The sequence below is a fragment of the Tachypleus tridentatus genome, chromosome 9 (genome assembly GCF_004210375.1).
Source record: "Tachypleus tridentatus isolate NWPU-2018 chromosome 9, ASM421037v1, whole genome shotgun sequence".
Lineage (NCBI taxonomy): Eukaryota > Metazoa > Arthropoda > Merostomata > Xiphosura > Limulidae > Tachypleus > Tachypleus tridentatus.
In genome coordinates, this window is record NC_134833.1 from 137,925,246 (window position 1) to 137,946,372 (window position 21,127).

General features: G+C 30.1%; 1 pseudogene across 1 annotated transcript in view; it reads right to left on the minus strand.

Moving 5' to 3' along the window:
- Positions 1-21,127, minus strand: part of LOC143226477 (DNA-binding protein P3A2-like) — a 45,256-nt pseudogene that overhangs the window by 12,213 nt on the left and 11,916 nt on the right. Inside the window, exons 2-7 of the transcript XR_013014644.1 lie at positions 16,694-16,870; positions 15,814-15,928; positions 11,821-11,945; positions 10,051-10,200; positions 8,051-8,209; positions 3,598-3,804 (exon numbers count right to left, since the gene is read on the minus strand). The product of XR_013014644.1 is annotated as a DNA-binding protein P3A2-like (transcript). The remainder of the gene's footprint in view (positions 1-3,597; positions 3,805-8,050; positions 8,210-10,050; positions 10,201-11,820; positions 11,946-15,813; positions 15,929-16,693; positions 16,871-21,127) is intronic.

Here is a 21,127-nt window from a genome sequence, read left to right on the forward strand (position 1 = left end):
AAATGCAACCTCTGAGCACCTTGGAGAAACATGACCAGAAAAATGTATGTTTCTATCTCACTACAGATAAGTGGGAAATAAAAGATTGGAGGAGGAAAAAAAGATCATACTATTGCAAAGATGAGCAAAATAAAAGCAACCCCAGCAGTCAGGTGAAAGTGGAAATATGAGAAATAAGTGAGTGTGTTTTGGAAATATAACATTTTCCCCCAAACAATTCTATGTACTGGGATACTAAAATCCATCTCAATAAACACTTCAGAAAGTTATCTTAAAGTTGTACCTACTTAACAATAAAAGTTTCTGATTTCCAAGCTGCAGATAAAAAAATTATTATACATTAATTTTCTTATAAAAATGTTTTATTATTTCTCTGTTTTTATTTTATATTTATAGATTATTTCACACTGTTAGGTAGCACAGGAGATAATTTGTTTCCAACATTTTGCACAGCACTGCACAAGCACGTCTAATGTAATCTTAAAAAAGAAATAATACATGAAGTGTAAAAAAAAAGTTTGAATGACTATATACTTCTTGTAAAAGAAATTTTAATGTTATAATTAGAATATCTGTGAATTATTAACCTTAAAAATGGTACATTTACATCAGAATACCTTTTCTTACCAGATCTAACTGATGTAATCTATTATTCTACCCAAAACACAACTAACTTTCAAAGTAGATATCACACCTTATTATGTAAAATTTAAAAAAAAAAGTACTTTAGGCCCAACTCTTTAATTCTTTTTTTTGTAATCTGACAAAATAATCAAACTAAACACTACTGACCTTTATGAACTGTATCAAAGGGCAAGAAAATAGAAAAACATTACAGAAGAAAAAACATCACGGTCTATGCTAAGCAAAGCAAGACAGAATCATAAATAGGACTGAATTGTATTACAGAGTAAAATGTCATACCAGACAAAATATTCACCGGTAGTATGGGTCTTTAGGGTTAACCTAAATCTGAGATCTTACTGGGTTTTGGGCCAAATATATAGATATAAGAGTGTGCCCAACTGATGAAACAAGCATTTCAATCTTTATAAGTAAGAACATGAGAACAGAATGCTTGATTAGCTATATATTTTTGAGTTGATTTTATTTCAATCAGAAGTTATTAATTAAATATATTAGTATTAATTAATCCAATAAACTTCCTGATGCAATATAAATACAATCTTTCACTGGCTTTTTCAAACTACGTACAAGATAAGATCAAGTTCAGACCACAAAAATTCACTGCTATTTCACAAACAGCTACAATTTATAAATGATGTATCTGAAATGTTATTTATATAAGAATGAACTTATGTTTCTTCATTCTCATTTTATCATAGATAAATTAATCATCTAACCTTTACCAAACTTATAATAGCTGTTACTTTTAAGATACTTCTTAAAGTTTCAGTTTTTGGTATTAAGACTGAAAGTACATATAAAAAGTTAGAGCCTAAAACAAGGACTTACATTCTGGTTAGATGGGGGAAGAAGAATGCCATTACCAAATTAAACAAATATGACATAAAAACATACTGTTTTGAATTGCTAGTAAACCTGTTCACTATGGATCAGAAATTAAAGGCCATGTCATTGTATTTGCTGGCTTGCATTCAAAATTTTATTGAACTACTATTTTATGAATTTATGTCAATAAGTTTGGGATCAAACTGTATAATTCAAACTTTGAGTTAATTTCTTAAGTCTAAAGTAAGTATTAGAAGACACATCTAAATATCAATGTCTGTGAGTCGTGTGGTATATTGAGTGCAGTACTGATTAAAATTAAATGTTTGTGATGTCAAAGTACTGAGTCTATAGTTTTAGAGATTACACAAATAATATTCCAGGTTTTTGAGACAAAGAACAGTTTTTTTTATAATCATAACATGAAATCATTTTGCATTCAGACTTGTAACAAAATGGACCCAACATTTTCATAAAGAAATCTGTAGTCAAAAGAGTTTCATTAAAAAAATCTGACTTTTTGTGTAAAAATAAAAACAACAAACTTGTAATCTCTACTATAAATTTACCAAACTTTGTGAAAATACAGATACTGGATCAAAAGTTATAACATAAATACTTAATGTGTGCAAATGTGTAGAACTTGTGTATATTAAACCAAGCCCATTATGAAAGGGTTAATTTGGTTATAAATGCATAAATTAAACCTGAGGCAATAAAATAACTACCTTATATATTGGAATACCTTGCATATTAAACACTGAGTTTTTCTGTTTGTATGCATTAATGCTGACTGCCATACATTGCAATGCTGTGTATCTTAGTGTAAACTAAGTCTTTCACTGACCGTAATTTACAGTGAAATCTCGTAATACCTTCAAATCATCTCAGGCTCTACTACGTAAAAAGTAATGAACAGGTATAAACCATAAAAATAATCTTCTTAATTCTGTTGCTAGTCTCTAGCACAGTCTTTATCATGCTTTAATACAAACATAAGTCAGCAGAAAGACACAGCAGCATTTCAATTATGTCTCTGCACTTACCTACACTTAATGAAAAATATTTAAATGTCATACCTCAGTTTCTACATTTAATGACAAAACTTTAGCTTGAGTGAGTAATTTAATTTTTTCACATCAACATAAAATGAAGAAAAGATGTGTTAAGTAGAAGTCTTAACAGCTTTAAAATCTAAAATTTAAATCAGTACCAACAAGTATTTGAATACCTTCCCTCTAGAGCTGCTTAAATATTTTAAACCATTTGAACAAGTAAATATGTAACAAGTAATATCAGTTAGAGGTACACAAGCCATATGATTTTTAGTTAAAAGTGTTGTCTGAAGTAGTACTGTTAGTTATAAATCAGTTAAAAGTTATTTCTTTTCTCAGAAAACAGTAGGAAAATCTATGATAAAGCTAACAGTGAGTGGTCTGATTCTTAGATAATAAGTGTTCTGTCATGTTACTCCTATTTTTGTGTACTTCAGTTTATCTGCAAAAAGATGAAACTACATCTGTCCTACGTTAACTGTACTAATTTAAAATTCAAAAATCACTGCAGCCAATTAAAAAATATCAGAAATCAAGTTACATCTGACTTAGGAATTACTGATCATTATTTGATATCACATTTAAACTACCAGCTCTGAGCTTATATTTAAAGAACATGTACAGAAATGTCCACACTTTACAACCTGTCTAAAATTCCACAATTAAAAGCACTTTCCTCTTCAACAACTACTTGTAGATTGCAAAGACAAAATTAAAGATTGTTAATTTCCTGTATTTTGATGAACCTTCCTTAAGGCAATAAATTTCAAAAATAAATGTTTTATTTAAATGAAGGGAATGTTTGACATGCAAATACAAGAACCTAAACTACATACACAGGTATTTTCAACAATTTTTTTAAAATTATACATGAAGCATGTGTGTTCTTTTTATAAAGATAGCTTTACATTCATGTTTTTAAATGGTTATCAACACAAAATAAACATTCATGCATGCACTTGCTCAAGCAATAAAAGCAAAGAAACAAATTAAGAGAAAGATACCAAAAAAGGAGAAAACGGGGAAGTCTGCTGGAACCAGGGATGAAGAAAACCCACTGCCAACTCACCCCCGCTGCCCCAGCAAGTGCAGTGCCAACAGACCCAGCTGTGCCGACTACAGACACAGCTAAAGTCTGAATATTTCTCTGATTCTGACCAATCACCTTTCCTTTCTCTTTCTCCTCTTCCTCACAACAGGCTGGGAGAAGATCTTCTCGACAGTGATACTTATAGCAGTTGATAACAATTTGCCTCAGAGCATGGGTCCAGGATACCTGCAACAAAAGGTAATTATTCCCTTGGCATTACTGAGCTTACAACTGCACCACAAATACATGAGCATATATACTAATTTAATTCATTAACCTAACTGAATTACACAAATGTGTACAAAATTACCAACTGAAAAACACTACTACATGAAAATAAACTTTTAACATAGCCTTGCCTTGTAAAGGTCAACTTTCCTAAATGGAAGTATGTTGTATGTGTTAACACATTTTGAAGTAAAAAAATACTTCATAATCTTTAAGTATTTATTAATATATTCAAATGGGCATGAAAACACATATCACAATAACATTAGTCCATAAAGTATAAAACTAACAATCAGATGAGTAGAAGTACATAACCAAACTCCAAGACAACCAAACAATCTGAAGTGAGCCACCCAACCCAAAAGTTGAAAACAATTCAACATCCAATTGGCAAAAGTGAAAGAAAAACAAAGTACTTAGCTGATAAAAAGTGTTTACCCAAAATATTTGTTATGCAAGTAAACAATAACAGATAACATTAAAAAATGGACTTTAAAACATGCTCTGAATATAACTTTACAGCTAAAAATCTAATAATAATCTGATAATAAAATTCTACATTCATCATTTAAACCAAGCATGAATTTATTTTCAATACTAATTTTAAAGGACAATTCAAAACTTAGTTTTATAGCAAAATATTCCAGAATTTAAAACATTTTTCTGTTCTTTATATGAAGTATAGTATGAAAGCAAGTGTTTTTTGGTAAACTTTCCCAATATAAGTTTCCACTACAGTTGAGATTTTCAATAATTGTTTGTTGCAGTCCTTATTCAATACTTCCACTTTAAACTTGAGCTTGTAGAATGATATATTACTAATACTGAAACATACAGAATTTCTCTGATAATAAACTGTATGTTTTAGATGCACCATTAAATTTTAAAATAGTAAAGAAGATAAACTCAGACATTTTTCCATTAAAAAAACAGTGTCAGAGTTGAAATTTATTCAATAAAAAGGTTATTTACACAAAAATATATATATAAAAAACAGCAAATTTACATTTTAACCTTTCAATTTCAATGCAAGTGTTGTTTCCTAGCCTCAGTTGTCATGGCATTAGGTAACAGCCTATATCTCACATTTGAGAGACTGTAGCTTATATTTAAACACATGAAAAATGCTCTTTTTCTGTTATTTTAATCTAAGTCAATACAGACCTTCCTCATCTGAAATTTATGTAAAGAAAACAGATTTTAAAACTTATTACATATGTCAAACCTTCTGATTCCTAATTTTTAAAAAGACTTTGCTTGTAATATAAGTATAATAAAAAAAGATGTTTTTAACATACACAAGTGACAGTAAACAGCAACACTTTCTGTATTTTTTTAATTAAAATGAATACATATGTGTGTGTGTGTGTGTGTGTGTGTGTGTGTGTGTGTGTTTGTCGTATAGCAAAGCCACAAAGAGCTATCTGCTCAGCCCACCGAGGATTAAAATGAATATAAAATTTAAAGTTTTATAAAAATAAAAACTTTACAGAAAATTTTACAAGTAAGACATATCAGTAATTATTAACTATAACAAAGGTAAACATTTTTAGCTGTTTCTTTAAAAAACATAACATTGAAATCTTTTTGTATTTTCAATGCTACAAATTGAAACAGATATCACAAAAATATTTTATCTGCAGAACACAACATTAATGTAATAAAGCAAAATGAAACATTTACTTCAAGTTACCATATTCAGAGAATAGCTCTCTTCAAATTAAGAAAGGCTTTAAAAAACAGGATAAAAAATTATCCAAATGTAACATTGAACTGTGTATTTAGATTTAAAAGAACAATTCAAGATTTCTTTAGCAGTAATGGTACATATTCTTAATGCTTTGTTAGTAGAATATCAAGTTAAATACTCAAGCTTTATGTTAACACATACAGGAAGTACTACCAGAAAACTGTTGGTTTGACAGAAAATCATGGAATATCTCAATGTTAAAAATACCACTTCACCAGCAAAACTAAAGACTGTTGTGAAAATTTACCAAAAACACTGATTTTTGCAGTATTCTACATCAACAGAAGTAATGAATGCTACAGTTTTTTGTATATTTTGTCACAAACCTAAAACAACCAGACTTGAATAGCAAAATACAAGGACGGCCTCTTACAAAAATGTTAATACCTAAGTCTACATCAGAATTTCTCACACAATAGGTCACAATTCAAAACTAGTCTTCAGAATGTGCATGTGAGCCATGAACTTTAAAAACTGGTAACAGTTTATGAATTAAAATAAAATTTATTTCAGTAATTATTTATTAGGCCAGATGACTTATTTACTAAGACTATTAATGATTTTTCAATTGCCTATAGCTTACAAATGAGTCTTCAGATACAAAAAAAAAGTGGAAGAAGGGTGAGAACAGCTGATTTAAATGTTCCTCTATTATTAAATGTTCATATAAATGCTCCTCTATTAATTTTCATATAAAATCACTAACATGTTACACATTAAAATTACTACTTTTTTGCTTTTTGTAGTTTACTTCTGACATATGTAAATCATGTTTCTTTGTTAACCCCTTTCCATCTGGGTCCAACTCTTTTGTTCATAACATCACCTTTTACAGTATTTCATTCAATATTTTGTTAAACAATTTTTTTACCAATGTATGTGAATAAATATGTCATGAAAATGTAGTTTCTAGATAAAATTTTTATACTGTCTGAATTTTAAATTATTAATTTCAAAGAGAGATATTTAAAAAAACAAACCAATATTTATTTTCCTGTACCATATGACAAGTCTGATCTAAGATTTCTCAACATCAGAAATTTCTAATTTTAACACAGGACTTCTACAGCTTTCAACCAATAACAAACTATATATATAAGAAATAAGAAAGTCTGAACCTCTCACTTTTCATTTGCTGAGATACCAATAAATCTTTCAAATCAGAGTTATAAAGCCAGATCAATTATTTTAGCTTTAGGACATTCTATTTTAATAATCAACAACTTGTTTTGTTTCAAATAAAAACACATGAAAGCTATGATAATTATTTTTGGGGCACACAAATCTGTGGGACTAATGAAACTTATGAAAGAAAGACAAATTTTTACTTTTGTACAAATGAGTTCAATTATTCAATAAGTATTACAAATCCTTGTTTTTATATACACACTTTTTAACAGAAGCAGCTAAGAAATAAAAATATACTCCTGTAGAATAAAATAGCTTGGATGGAGTAAATGTGTAACATATTTTTGCTGTTTAAATTAGCTCTATAGGAATCAGTTAACAGGCTCTTGGGTGATTTATTGCTTTTGACAGAAGAGATTAGTGCTCTTATATGTCAAAAAAATTTAAAAGGAATATGATGTTAAAAGGTTAATAGCTAAAGCTGTTATATAAGTAATTTGGAAAATATTTGCTAAATTCTGCAGTCAGAGTAAGGGGAATTATTTGTTTTATTTCATAATTTTTCAATATTTAATTTCTCTGTACATTGATGATTTTGCTACAGTTAGTATGAAGACAGAAAAAATAAGATATAAAATACATGGTTTTACCAAAAAGACTTCATATTAATTAGAAGGTTCTACAGGTTAGGGAAATGAAATATAAAAACTTCAAGGTGAAAAGTATTTTCATTCTTAGAACGAGCCACTTTACACTCTGATCAACTCAGTGAAGGCTTTATAACTTCAAAGAGAAATTTTTAGTAAAAATATATTAATAAAATAATTAATTTTTTGTGTACTACAGAACCTTAATGTTTACTCAAAATGTTGGGCAGCTATGTAGTTGTTTTAATTTTATTGTATGTATAGACTGGTTAAACTGCCCATAGATTTTTACAATTGTCTCACATATACTGGGGTAAAATTATATTATCTTTAATGTGGCAACAACACCAGTTTCTTTTGTATATAAAGCGATTATACAACAGATCTCATTTTAGTTATCTTTTATAACTGTGCAATAACTTAGTCAATATAGTAAGAAAACAAATGTTTATACACATATATGGGTTAGCACCTTTTGTGCCTACTAGCTTGGGACTAATACATCACTAATTTGTCAAAATATTTATGAAAAAAACAAACTTCAGTAAACTTTTAAACAGATAAGTCATGACAAAATAAGGTTATCAATGAAGAATCTGCTTTAAGACCTTCACATGAAAATTCACAATCATCCTAACAGAAGATAAAGCAGTACTAGTTCCTACTGTTTTAAATTCACCTTTTGCTTGTCTTCATCAGCACGAGCATCGCTGCGTACATTAGCCCATGGAAGATCCTTTGGCCACCAAATGGGTCGAGTTGATTCTTTTCCCCATCCTGGTTTTCCTCGGCCAGTCGAATATTTTAACATGAGTGGAATAAATGCCCGAAGCTGAGCCTATCAAACAAGAGAGAAATATTAAAAGTTCCTGTAACATTGAAAAAACAAGGGTAAAATTGAAATGAAGTGTCCCACTCCAACACAAAAGCTTATACTTGAGAAATTATTTGTTGTTTAACTTTTATGCAACCAGTGGCAAAATTGAATAACAATTTTTTAATATTCTGAAGCCTCACAAAACATTTCACAAAATAATGTATTCATTTGTTCCAACCAATTATAAACACAAGCTATAGATAATAACGGGATAGAAAATTTGAATTTCTTACATTCTCAGTTTACTGAGATATTAATATATTTGTGAAAACCATCATTGAAAATCCTTCCACCTAATCATCTTTCAATGAAGCTATCTTTATAGTGTGTCCTTATCTGATGGACATTTTTATAACCAACAAAAAGCACTTTTGTCTTCCACAAGAATCTTATTATCATTATTTATTTTTGATAGTCATACACAGATGATTTCAAATTCTCTATCTGTGATTGTTGTTTTTCAGCTCTAAACAGCTAATCAAATTTTTAAATTATTTATAGTTTAGTAAGAAAGCCAGTTAAATTATAGAAGAATTTGAGGCATTACATTCTAGCACCTGATATATTTGTGTTTTAAGATTAATATTTCAAAGTTGGATGAATTTTTATTCGTACAGCTAATTTAGTGAAAAAAACATAACAAAATAACCCTATCACAGTTACATCTTGCACTTATAAAAATCATGAATTACTTGCTTTGCTGGTAGTGGGTAATAACAGATGGGTATTGGACTTATGATATAATTTTTGATTCAGGATAGTACTCAATGTAGCCAATAAAAGAGGTGTGGAAAGTTTTGAAGACAAACAATCTAGCATAATGATGCAATGAAAAATGAAGGGAAAAATATATTGTTCACTTTATTTTATATTTTTCAACTTTTTGTTTCACTGTACATTAAAGATTTTGATATAGTTACTGTTAGGGTAAACAAAGTATATAAAATGTGAAGATTTACCAAAAAAAAAAAAAAATGATATTTATTAAAATGTATTTTCATTCTTAACAAGAAAATCAATTTACACTCAAACTCAGTAATAGCTCTGGAAACTTGGAGAAAAATCTTTACCAAAAATAATTTATTAAAAATTCTTATTTTTTTTGTGCACAATAGGCTCTGTAATGCTTATTAAAATATGATCATCATAAGTTGTTAAAAATATTTAGTAAATTCAGAATTATAGTAAACATTACTATGTATATCTTCATAGACATGGGGTTGGGTCCAGCAAACTAACATGAAATTACAATGCTTCTGATATGCCAATTTTACCAAATTAAACGTGACTTAATTTTCAGTAATTTGTTGTAGAAAGCTCTAAGATCTACAAATGTTTATTATTGATTTTTAGAAGTGATTACATTCAGAATCTATATTTTCCTGCTTTCAAATACACTCATTATCTACATCTGTTTTTATATAATTACAAAATAAATACCAGAAATAAATATATGTTGTTATATTGTCACTTGAGCACTAACTCAGGAGTATTAGTTTTTGTTTAAATTGAAAAAGTAATAAATTATTATTAGGCAACTATTTAATAAGTTGCCAAACCTACAGATATCTGAAGTAAACTATATAAAACATAGCATATTTACTTACAAATAACACTAACACAAAAAAGGATTACATACACCTGGTTAGTTTGCCCTAAAAATAATAAAACTTGCCTTTGTGATTATTCTAAATGACCAATTATTTCCACTTAAAACTATAATATTTTTAATCACTACAACTTCTTTAAAGAAAAATACCCTAAAAATGAGGATAGGTGATTATCTATTTTCAGATCAGTACCTGTGTCATTTTCTCTACAGGTGTAGGGATACCATCTATGACAAGTGGAGGTAATTCATGAAGAGTAGGGTCATCTGGGTTTTGGGGAGGAGCATGATTTGCCAGAGCAACATCTAACTCCTGCATCACAACCTGCCGACAGTTTCTGACCTAGTGTAAGAATTATTCACAGATCACTGATCACAAACACTCATGTAATAACAACACAAACTAGTGTTCAGTATGAGACTTTCAAACTTACCCACTAACTTCAATGAACTTAATACCCATTCTCTTAAAAATTAAAATGTTAATTAGGCCAATTCTGAACCCATTACAAACAAAATGAAATGCAAGAAACTACAGAAAAATAATGAAATTTACATATTTTCAAAACCAAAAAGAAGGATTTGTTTGAAAACATTTTTTCAGCAAGACCGCTAAGTTTTTTTTTTCTATACAGTTTATTCTCAAACTATTTCATTAGCAATGAGAAATGGTTATGATAAAAATATTTTTTTGAAAAGATTATCTAGCATGTTCTCAAGAATTCAGCCCTGTTCTTTAAAGAGATCTACAGAAATACTCTGTTACATTCCAACACAACCTCTATATGTATGTAGTTAATTTAACAGTAATGACAGAGAAAATTAGTTGTAAAAATATATAAAAAAACTATATTTATATAAAAGTTTTTGAAAAATAATAAAAAGTTAGTTTAAATATAATTAAACTTTTTATAAATTTACAGTCAACTTTAATTGCTTAAACAATTTTATGAATACACTTGAAAAACTATTAAATTTTAACAAGATTCTAGTTTGTTTGTTTGTTTTTGAATTTCGCACAAAGCTACTCGAGGGCTATCTGTGCTAGCCGTCCCTTATTTAGCAGTGTAAGACTGGTGGGAAGGCAGCTAGTCATCACCACCCACCACCAACTCTTGGGCTACTCTTTTACCAACAAATAGTGGGATTGACCATCACATTATAACGCCCCCACGGCCGGGAAGGAGAGCATGTTTGGTGGCGACTCGGTATGAACCCTCGGATTCAAGTGCACACCTTACTCGCTTGGCCATGCCGGGCCACAAGATTCTAAAGTATAAACAATTTGTATAATTTTATTCCAATTTTGATTAAACTGAACAAACTACTCTGATATCTTGGGCTATAGATATTTTATTCTTTTGGAATGAAAATTATCAAACTTTTTTCTTTATACTACTAATGGAAATTGAAATGTTTTTTTTTCATGAGATATTACTTTAATTGATATGTTGGATTTAATACCATAATTGCATAAAAATCAATTTTGAATTTTTTTAAAATTAGACTATTAGTAACCAAAGGTAATTTTAAAGATTCCATTTTCTAGGTATAAAAGTATTTAAATTAAAAGGAAGATTATACATTAATGTAACATACGTGACTGAAAACAGGACAGCAATTTAATAGTTGGTTCTTAGTTCATTTGAAAGTTAGTTGAAAACAATAAATGTGAATCCTTATAATTAATTTGAATTTATTAAATAACCAAGTTTCATAAAATCTTCCCCAATTAAAATAAATTATATGTTTATTTAAAAAAGTAATATACATATTCATATATTTAAAATATAATTTTGAAACAATTATTCTGTAAAGAACCAGAGAAACAATACTGATTCAAAAAATTCCAACCAGTTACTTTCAGCTGAAGCCCTGGAAATGAACAGAAATAAAAACTAATTTACTGACTAGTCCATGGTCCTATAAAAACAAAGAAAATTAGTAAAGTTTTCAAATTTACCACATTCTCAAGTGGATGCGCCAAACACTTTGAAGTTATTATGAGGTTTTCCTGGAGTTACAATCAGTACAACTGCTTGTTGCCCTACTCGGGTTGTGTACTCATCCACTGTGGCTTTCAACTTCCTAGGATATTAACAGTTTTATACAATTTTCAATACCAAAAAGAAACAGAAAGATAGAATTACAATGAGAAAAGTCATGAGAATGTAAAACTGTATTAATAAATATATGTAATATTAGCTAGAGTGTAATTCTTATCTTTCTGTCGACTTAAACTATTTGCATTCATAACACGAAATAAAACCATGAAAGTTGGAGTTAGGACTTTAAAATACTCTTTTCAGTCTAATTTTTGTTGTTGAAAGCTAAAACAAAGAAATTTATAAAATGACACAAATATTTTAAAATGGGAAATGTTTATACTTCTTACTTTAACTTAAGAGCTAAGTGTTCAACAGTGTTTATTTTTAACATTTGTTCTCATGTGCTATTATTTAATAGCACATTATTATTTCTGAACTTTATCATGTCAGTTACATATTTAACTGTAACCCTGATATAAATAAAAAGTTGAAGATAAAACCAAAATTTGGAATACATGTGTTTGGGGGGGGGGATATTTTCTTGTACCTATTAATCCACTGTCACAGTTAGAGACGGATAACGAGTGGTATTTGTTAATTGATTAAACACCATTAATTGATTACATTCAGTTAAATCGATTACTATAGTGTTCCTCAAACCATGTTACACACAACCAAAAAAATGGATACCAAGTTATATTCTGACATGCTTAAAAAACATGCCAGACCAGCTATCTCAAATCAAGGGTGAATCTCATTTACTAGCACTTAAACAAAACTTCATGTTAACTGTTGTAGCTATCTTTCTATTTTTTTGCTCACATAGATGGTATCAATGCACTGCATGAATTCATGTCAAACCACATAAACAACGATGTCAGTATGCAAATCTAGAAAAATCTTATATTTCAATCTTCGCAATGGATATTTTTGACAACACACTACATTTCCAAATAAGTGGTATCAAAATGTAGATTTGAGTAGCTGTTATTTACGCCATAACATTTCTGCACATTTCTGAAACTAGTGCTCTTGACAAACAGCATCAAGATACCAACACTGGCCCCAATCACTGACTTGTATACAACAAGAATGTTTTGACTACAGAATTATGCCCTTCATTATCTAATCAAGTCAAGAAAATTTCTGAATGTCACAGGTATCATGCAACATCCAATACATCTTTAATCATTTGAATTACAACAGGATTATAGCTTTTTCTTTGATTACCTTGATGACTATTAAAGACAGTAATACAAAATCTACATTCTTTCATACACCAATTACAAATCTGTTTTTATTTCTCTTGAAGTTTCATCATTCAAAAGCTTCCATGAAAGTTACAACAAGAGAATTTAAAAGAATCAATCACAATGCAGTGGTAAAAGCAATAAAGACTATGACCTAAGAAATATTCATTATGACAAAAACAATAATATCACACCTCCAACATGAAAAACAGATAAACTAAGAAGAAAAAATGATAATTTTCTGACAAAAATTACTTTTACAGTATCTCTAATTCATGAAACTATCTCCATGGAACTAACAACCATAATCAGTGAATCTAACTACTGAGTAACTCTCTCAACATGAACTCAGACAATATGACCAAATACGTGACTTCTTTGTACTCGTTTAGTCTTTATAGATTTAATATTTCTAACTTTCAATATAGTGTATATTTTCTCTAAATTTGCCAGTGTTTCAGTTACTATAAGTCTTTACCTGAAAAAAAAAATTTAATGAAGTATTTTTAATAAAGGAAAACAAAAATGTGCCCATTACTATATTGAGTATCTGTTTTGAATAGTCCACATGCAAAGTAGTTTTCATGTTAAGATTAAAAATACTTTCTCATCTCACATTTCCTAAAATCTAAATACATGTCAAACTTTTTTTTGTAAAACTATATATAATTTAATGTTTAGGAACAACAAGAGACCCATTGGTCCATCTTTGCTGTCCCAACCTCAAAACCAAACTAAAAATATTCAGGACATTTCAAGCCAGTCCTCATCATTCATATTACTATCAAGCTTTCTTTTAAACTCAAATTTATTGCCTCCACAACATCTGAAGGCAACACATTTCATTGGTCAACTAGCTTTTCTGAAAATAAAAATTGCCTTACCTGAAAGCAACTTCTACTGTGCTTAAATCTATGTTTGTCTCTCCTAATTCTACAAGTCTCCATTTTTAAGTATGAAAAATGTTGATGCATCAATGTTATAAACTCCTTGTACAATCTTATATACTTCAATCAGATACCTGCTAACTCTTTTTTTCAAGAGAAAAAAATTTTAAGGATCTTAAACTCTCCCATACACCATTTTAGTAACCCTTCTCTGAGACCTTACCAACAATTCAATGTTTTTCCTAAGGTAAGGAGCTCAAGACGGAATACAGTACTTCAAATGTGGCCTCATCAGTAACCTATACAACGAAATTATGACTTCTTCAGACTTGTATTTAATATTTCTGTAGATACAACTCAAATCCTATTTGCCCTACCAATGGCAACAACACACTGATTGGATGGCTTGAGAAACTGATCAGCCACTACATCAACATCCTTTCCATTCATGGTACTGTTAAGGTTATTTCCAACAAAATTATACTTATAATTTAAATCATGATAACTCACATGCAACATCTTGCATTTATTATAATTAAAACTCAACTGCCATTTATTTGCCCAACTCAATACATAATCTAAATCTTTTTGTAAACCAGCAGAATCCTCTTCACAGCCAGCAACACTCAAGACCTTGATGTCATCAGCAAATTTAAGTAATTTATTGACCATTCCTTCAACCATGTCATTATATAAATCAAAAGGAATTGTCCGAAGACTGAGCCTTGAGATACATCACTGGTAACTTAAATCCAGTTTGACTGAACTTATACAACTCTATGGTTTCTTCTATCAAGCCATTCTTCTATCTAATTAGTTAACTTATCTCCCACACCTACTGAGATTAGTTTCTTTACAAGCTTTTCATGTAGCACTTTATCAAATTCTCTCTGAAAACCCAGATACCCCAAATTCATACCCTTATACTCACCTACATATATAGTAACATTTTCAAAGTGTGCCAAAAATAAAGAGTTGTAAGGCAAGATTTTCCATTAGGGTAACCATGCTGACTATCCAATAATATTCTAAACTTTGTTAAATGACTTTGCAAAGTGTATTTTATCAGACTTTCCAAAAACTTTTCCCACAAATGATGCAAGCCTAATGGGCCTATAGTTACTGGCACAACCTCTATTACCTCCCTTCAAGGTAGGAGTGACATTAGCTAATTTCCATTCTGTTGGTACTTGTCCACAAGTCAAAACCTTACAAAATTTCCTGGCAAGTGCCTCACATATCCAATCCTTGACCTTCTTTAAAACCATCAGGGAAATATTATCTGTCCCAGAAGCTTTATCACTCTATAAACTTCAATTTTATTCTTTAACAAGCTCAGAATTTATCCAATTGTCTTATTCAATCTTGTTTTCATCTATCAGTTGTTCAAGATGAGGAATGCTGCTTAGGTCTTCATTAGTAAAAACTAAAGAAGAAACAGAAATTAATAACCTATTCATTACATAATCATCAGACACAAGCCTTCCTTCACTAATAACCTATCCATTACATCATGAGTATTTTTGTTTCTTTCTTTAATGGCAAGGCTATCAACACAAACATTTGTGATCTGTACAAACTACCAAGATGTAGGCCACTGTTATTAATTTTCCTCTCAAATACAAGTTCTCATTTAAAATTTTGGGCCTTAAAGTTAGAATATAAGGTATAAAGCACTAGGGTCAACATGGAAGAGGCTAAGTATCTAGTTAGCCATAGTAATTGCAAAAGAGGATGAGGGGGGAATTTAAATATAAATACACACACACACCTAATAAGTCTTGTTTGTTGACGTTTTCGTATGGAAGGGTTCATCTCAAATGAATATGACCTGTTATGCTTTTTTCCTGAAGCTATGGCAGCTGCAGCAGCCACACCTATAGGACCTAATCAGAGAAAAAATGTAATGTATTTCTTACAAACACAATGGTATCCTGTACCAGGTTCTTGGAATTATAATTTTTGAACCACTATGCTGATTAGAAAAGGTTATTATTGTAAGCCATAATAGAGTTATCCACTCGTGATGATGAGAAATCTACACAAAATAAAAATGTATCACAAGATAGCTGGTATGGGTATTAAAACTTTCATTAAAATAAAGTAGAGAATAACATTTTGACCTTCTCAGTTCATCTTAAGGTTAACAAAGACAATTTGCAACTGACCGTCTCCAGGCACATGCAACACAGTTGTAACTCTTTATTAACCTTAAGATGACCTAAAAAGGTCGAAACATTATTCACTACTTTATTTTAATAAATGTTTTAATACCCATACCAGCCACCTTAAGATATGCAGGGTTATCCACTTCCTAAAACCTGATTGTCACTTTTAATAATCCCACAAGAAAAAATACCACCCATTGTTGCTTTATCAATATAATTCAAAATATCTGTTTTACAAATGTGTTCCTCAAGAAAATGAAAGTAACTAATTATGATAAAGTGAATTTAAATAAATAAAAACATTAATTAGGTACTGCAAATACATTTAAGTAAAAACTAGTAATGGAAATTTGTATTTTTAGATACACTATAGTAGCAAGGTCTCAGATTGCTAAAATTATATAAAATAGCAAAAAAAAAATCATAAAAAAATAAAGTGCTTCAGAGAAAGACTTAAAACTATTTGCCAATTTTACAGCTCACCAGATGCAGCCAACTGGACAGTAACATCATTTCCAATAGAAGAAGGCAGCAAATCTGAATCATTATAAGAACTGCTTTCAGGAGTTGATGACCCAGAGCTCATTTCATCACCATCAATCACATTGTGGTTAACAGTGGAGCTGACAGCAGAGCCAAGATCTGATGTCATGCTCATTACTAATGAAGAACAATATTTCATTATTACACAATTAAAAAAAAAAAAAAATCAAAGCTATTAAACTTTAACTTAACTAATTGAAACTTTATTGTCACAAATGTACCAAACATGTGAATTGTACCATGTTTTTGCAATGAAAAGCATAGATGAATGTTTTGGAAAGAAATTTTTCAAGTGTGTGCAATACTGATTTTAACCTTAAGCTTGGTAGAACAAAACAATGTAAGTTTCTACAAATAAATAAAACTTGTTGTTATACCTAACCTAACTTAAACAGTCTAAAGATCATATTTTTGAACCACCTAATTTAACCCAATCATTACTGGGTACTAACTTACTGTATAGCCAACTTAAATCTTGCTGTATTTCATTCAAACAATTTTATTATTGGATAAAACTTTGAAATTTCTAAAAAAACTTCTACAAATGTATATAGTTTAAGAAACATAAAGGCAATTACTTTTAATATTTAGTTTTCTTTTGCATTATCATGTCTTAATATCTTGGAAAATTACATTAGAAAATTGTATTTATAAGAAATTATTACAATATTTATATTTGTTCCAGATTTGTACTTATGCTTTGTGTTTTAGTACTTCCTTCTAAAATTTCTAAAAACGTTATAATGTCTACAAAATGCAAATTTAATCTGTTTTTAATTTTTTAATAATCACCTACTCTTCTTATGGTTAAGTAATATACAAAACCAAAAATAAAATTTCTATGCAAACCTAAATGACACAAAAGTACTTTTTGTATTTTTAAATACAATTTCATGTTTATATATATATGTTCATAGAAAACATTTTAATTTTCTTTGAAAATTTTGTTTTTAAAAGTTATGTTTCATTGCAACTGTGCTTTTGTTTATTGTGCTGACAAAACCATGAAATTAGCAGCATGTACTTCATACATTTGCTATGAAGAATTATGCATGTTGGAGATCACACTTGTTCGGTCCAGTGCAAGCACGCTTAACACTCACTATAGATATAGAAGTAGGAATATCATTTCTTTGCACTTTCAAATAAGTATATTTCAACATGTCTTTTTATATTGTTTAACTACACAGATAAATCTTTAAAAGTCACTACTTATAACCGTACTTAACAGTTCACACAATTTAGTCTGTTTCACAAACAACATACGAGTTTTATTGTTGTCACTTGTACACAGTATTTTAAACCCTTCACAAAATATTAGAATAAACTTTTTATACATCAGTCACACTGTCTCAATTCCAAAAGAACAACAGACGTGTGGATCATTTAAACAATACAGTATGAATATAAAAATAATATAAAATTCACACATGGTACTAGTTGTACGTTCAAATCACATAAAATTATAATTCTAAATACTAAATCATATTTTTATTGTGATCTAAATATAAAATTACACTGAATTATTGAAATTAAAACTGCTCATTTAAATGCAAGAGAATACAACAACCATAAACTTTCAGTTCAAGGTACTAAGCCTAATTCACATAAAGATCATGCTCTTGCCACATGACAATGTTAATTAACAACCATTGACCAAATTTTTCCCTAAGACTATCTACTCTAAGTTAATTTTTACAATGACTCATATAAATGAATATATGCTAATAACATAATTAAGCTTCTATAAAAAGTAAAATTTATATACAAACCATGCAGTTTTTCCCAGAAGCAAACTTCCTGAAGCTTATAAAATAGTACTACTCACCACTACCAAATGACAACAACTACACAAAATGGCAGTTACTATAATAACTCCATATATTGTAAAATCCAAAAAACAAAGTTTTATTACATTTTGTTTATAATCCTATGATTTGTTAAATGTGAAATACAACAATTGGAGTAACACGGTACTGATATTGTTGCCTTCACCTAGAATTGGCTAAATGTTTTACAAACGAAGTTTACCATGTCCAGAGGCTGTTTTATAAAAAGAATAAACAATAAAAAAGTTTAGATACCAATCAGCAATGGCAACTAAAGACATTAAAGTACAGAAAAAGTGTTTTAAGTGTTGAAAAAAAATTTCCTTAGAGGGTTCTAATTTATTGTCTTAAATGTATATTTGGATTTGCTTTATTCAAGTTCTCTTCAAACTTCACTAAGTAATATGATTTAGTACAAATAATTGAATATTATGCTAATATTTACAAAATGAAATCTGTTAAACCAATAAAAGTCCTCTAATTTTTTTCAATTTACAAATGCAATTTTACACCCATAACAAAATAAAATGGCCCCAGTAGGTAAGAGATTAATTTTTGGAAGGTCATTTTGAATGCAGATGGTACCAGAGTATTGAAGGATAGATAATGTTACCACAATTTTTAAAATGGGAGCTAAGCATTGTTCAGGTAAGCTTAAGCTAGATAGTTTTGTAATGAAGAATTGGTTGGTTGGTTGGTTTAGTGTTTTATGGCACAAAGCAGCTAGGCTATCTGTGTCAAACATCCAGTAAAAAGGTAAAAATAAATTAAATGTAGTAAAATACATAAAAGAAATGAAGTTAAAACAAAACAGTACTGAAAAACAGAAAAAGCAGAAAACCAATGTTGACACCTAGTCTACAATGTTAAGAGAGAAAGCAGAGTAAGAGAAGTTGTAAAGGACTTTCTCTAGCATAATGGTAATGATCATAACCTGCCAGGAAGGCTAACAGGTAAGTACAAGAACCACTGTCAGTTACCTGAAGTTGGCCTTTCCAGTCCTGGTTCTGGATTATGTGTCATAACAGCCATTATCAAATGGTAAAGTAATAAAAGTTTTAAAAAACATGTAGCAAATTTGTAATAATAATTAGCCAAATGTCCAGTAAAAAGGTAAAAGTAGAGTAAATGTAGTAAAATTGATAAAAGGAAATGAAGGTAAAAACAGCAATTAAAAACATAAAATGGCATAAAACCAATGTTGACATCCAGTCTACAAAGTTGTAAAGGACTTTCTGTAGCATAATGGTAATGATCATAACCCGCCAGGAAGACTAACAGGTAAGTACAAGAACTATTGTCAGTCACCTGAAGTTGGTCTTTCCAGTTCTGGTTCCAGGTTATGTATCATTTATGACCAGTACCAAAATGTAAAGTAATAAAAGTCTTAAAAGACATGCAGCAAAATTGTAATAACAACTCGCCAGGACAACTAACGGGTAGTTCAAACGGATAGTTTAAATAGCAGCGTTAGTCACCTGAAGTTGGCCTTCCCAGTCCTGGTGTCAAGGTATATAATGTTCTGGCCATTTTCCAATTTCAAATTGAACTAGAGAGATTGAGACTCTTAAAAGGGAACCACAATTACAAAGGTGTAATGAATAAATATCAAACACTTAAATGAGATTAAAAAGGTTAATGGCCATTAAAAAACTAAAAACTTTATCAAAGTGGACAGTGTCACCATCACCAATAACATTGTCCAATGTTACAGACAAATCCTGGGACAGAATATGTTTAAAATAGTGCCGTCGTTGAGAGTCGTAACAATGACAAGAAAGTAAAATGTGGCTTACAGTGATTTGAGTGTTACACAAACTACACACTGGTGCAACGGTTCCAGATAAAGGAATACAATGAGTTAAAAAACTGTGACCAATGTGTAGTCGAGTTAGAACAACTTCCTCCTTCCGAACCTTACAGAAGCTAGATGGCCAAAGCCCAATATAGGGTTTTATTTGGAAAAGCTTGTTGTCATGTTGCTCACTCCAAGTGGACTGCCAGCTGGCACGGAGCCAAGCCTTGAATACAGGACCATAGTCCATGTATGGAATAGGCACAGTGGTGATAGTGCAAGAGCAGATAGATTTAGCTGCTGTGTCTGCAGGCTCGTTCCAAGGAATACTAAAGTGGCCTGGTATCCAGAAAAACTGGATAGAAGTAGATGTTAATGAGAAATGGGCCAGTTGGTTTTGAATATCAGTGAGAACAGGGTGTGAGCCAACGTGTAGCGATTCCAGGGCCAGCAGAGAACTAAGCGAATCAGTATAAATAGCGCAATTGAAGTACTGCTTAACTTCAATATGATCCAGGACAAGAGATATGGCGTACAGTTCAGAGATGTGAAAGTCGTCGACATAGAGCCCGTTTGCAACAGTGAAAGGGAGTTGTTCAGTGATGGCATTTATCTTTATAGTGAAAAGTGTGACACTCAAAACACAGCCCTGAGGGTGTTCTTGTAGAAAAGATAAAGTGTCGAACCCACACAAACTTGGAATCTCCTGTCCATTAAAAATTTTTTAATAAACATGGGTAAATAGCCACT